The sequence below is a fragment of the Lepisosteus oculatus genome, chromosome 7 (genome assembly GCF_040954835.1).
Source record: "Lepisosteus oculatus isolate fLepOcu1 chromosome 7, fLepOcu1.hap2, whole genome shotgun sequence".
Taxonomy (NCBI): domain Eukaryota; kingdom Metazoa; phylum Chordata; class Actinopteri; order Semionotiformes; family Lepisosteidae; genus Lepisosteus; species Lepisosteus oculatus.
In genome coordinates, this window is record NC_090702.1 from 45,227,433 (window position 1) to 45,230,324 (window position 2,892).

The following is a 2,892-nucleotide window of genomic DNA, read 5'->3' on the forward strand; positions in this document are numbered from 1 at the left end:
AAGGATTGCTTCATGAGTCCCAAACATTCCTTTGGCTTTACTTGCTACCACCTCATTATAAAGAGTACAGCGCACAAGTTTACTACTGTCTTTCTGGGGGAAGGGGAATGAGATGTTGCTTTTAACAGGGCAAAGGCATATGATTTGGTTGAGACATGATAAAACATTGCTCTCCAATTGGTCTCACAGTTGCTGTGTTGTAAGTGCTATACTTGCCTTCTCTTGATGGCCTAGAGGGTATTGCCATCATCCTGTCAGAGCGCAGAAATCTTGAAAGGGCCAATTGGACTGCACTTCAGAAAACTCTGCCATCATTTGAATATAAAGATCACTGCCCCAGTTGCAAAGCAACTAGGCAACAACGTGCACCCATATCTTTCAGTACTGGGGTACAAGGCACTTGTTTAAAGTACCTTCCTTGTCCCCAGACCCAAAGGTATCTGCAAAAAGTGATGTATAATTATGCTTATTCTTTTTTTGCACTGCAACAGGCTTACATAATATGTTCTTATCACAGATCCATCATGTTTATGCTTTATTTATGCTTCTTAGATCCACAAATATACACACAATAATTAATAACTAGAAAAGGGGTTGCTTAGCACGGAGGAAGGTTGAACACAGTACAATGGCCTGAAGAAAGCAAACCCTTATTATTAATGACTGATATATCTGAAACAAAAACTCTCCTTCACTCTTGTATATACAGTGCCAGCAGAAGTATTCAGATGTTTGCACAGTGTTCATATTTTGTTGCAATCAGGACACTTTGACACAGCAATTAAAACTTTCTTATGTACACGACTTACATCCAAAGCAAAAAACAAACAAAAAAAATAAGTAAATAGAAGTTATGATTGTATAAGTATTCCAGCATTTTGTGCTGGGAAACCTAAATTAATCTGGGCACACGAAATTAGTTTAGAGGCCCATATTTCCATGCGATAATAGTGGTTCACATAATTTTAGAGTAAACCCACCTCTCTGTGAAGTATCTCAAATTCCAAGAACATATTCCACTATGAAGACCATGGAGCTTTTCAAAATAACTCATGGATAAAGTTGTAGAAAGACACAGATCAGGAGAAGAATATAAAAACATTTCAGAGACCTTTAAAATCTCTTTGAACATGCTGGAGTCAATCGTTAAGAAGTGGAAGACATTCAGACACTGCCTAGATGAGGTTGTCCCTCCAAACGAAGCAGCTGGGCAAGGACAAGTGGTTAGAAATGTAACTGTGTGGCCAATGGTGACTTTGAAAGAGCTAACAAGCTCAACTGAAGTCAATGATATTCAAGTCACACTCTAGGTGGGGGTAAACAACAAAGCACTCAAGTCTAAGCTCTAAATGCAAAGCTTTAGATCTGATGTGTAAGGAATCCCCAATGAAGAGGTATGCAGATCCTATGCAGATGCAGGAGCAGGTAGATATCGAGACATGCATACAACCTGGAACGTCAGGCGAGAATGCGGTCGAAAGGCGAAAGATAATATAGAGGCAAACAATCCAAATCAGAAGGCGAGGTTCAAGGTCGAGAGGCAAAAGGGTAGTTCAGAATCCTGGAGACGTATAGTAAGCAAGGTTGAAATAACTGTGAGGTGGAGCTCTCTACGAGAAGACTCCATACCGAGCAGCTGGATGCGGGTTTGGATGGTATAAATAGTGCTGCCTGTCCCACAGTAGAGCGTGTGCTGATGTATTAACACGTGCAGCGGCGCTTCTTATTATTATTAACCCGCTGCTGGTATTGGTAAGGTCTCTTATGAGTTGAGCTCCGCTGGCTGGCGGGCGTGACATGATGCAAACCCAACATATTGCATCACTCAGTCAAGCACAGTGGTGGCAGCATTATGTTATAGTTCTGCTTCTCATCGGCAGGGACTGGAAAGCTTATCAAGACTCAAGGTAATGTACAGTAGATGGAGACAAATATTACCTCAGACCACACTGGAAAATGTGCTTTAAACCATAAACTGGGGCAAAAATTCACATTTTAGTAGTACCATAATCCAAACAACAAAGCCAAAGCTACACTATATTGGTTTGAGAAACCCCAAAGTCCTGACTTGAATCCTATTGAGAACTGCTGTCCATAAGTGACCAACCACCTTGAACTAAATGCCAAGAATAATGGGCAGGAATTGGGCAAAGCTGGTGTGCTGCCAATGAGTTTCCACCAAATTGAAACTACAAAAAGATAATTTTAATCTAAATTTGCTCACAAATGCATAGGGGTTCTTTTCATAGGTCTTGTTTCAATTCTAATTTAAACAAATGTGAAATGAAGCTCCTGGGGATTCATTATACCCATAGTTGTGTAATGATGAGAACTGAATAAGAATGGGAACATTTTAATACAATTTTCTACTGCTATCGGTAAAGACGGAAACAGGCCTGGTTTATATCACATAACCCATAACCAATAAAACACACTGTAGGCTTCTGGTTGCAAGTCCCTGCACAGTGAGATTAATAAAGGCAAGGAGACATTTAAACAAGGTTTAAGGTGTCCCAGCCAGTGGAACTAATCTCTGGGAATGTAAACAGACTGGACCGTCAACATCGGTTGCGACCATCAGACCAGAGGCAGGTGTGTTAACTCGTTCACCGAGTTTGGAAAGCATTAACGAACATTTCTGTTCCCCACAGGGCTGCGCGATTCTTAATTATACAGTATTACAGTTCTGTCGGATCCTGCTCCAGTTATTTTCAGTTCTCTTGAGTGACAGGCTAATGGATGGTTGCAGTTTCTGGCACATTAAAAGTAGGGGGGGGGAAACACTTCTGCATCTGTGCGTCTCGGTTGGTTTGCTGCAGAGACAGGATGCTCGGTGCAGCTTTTAACTGTCCGGCTAATCATTGACCGTACTTCGCGAGCCTCCTGTCAATA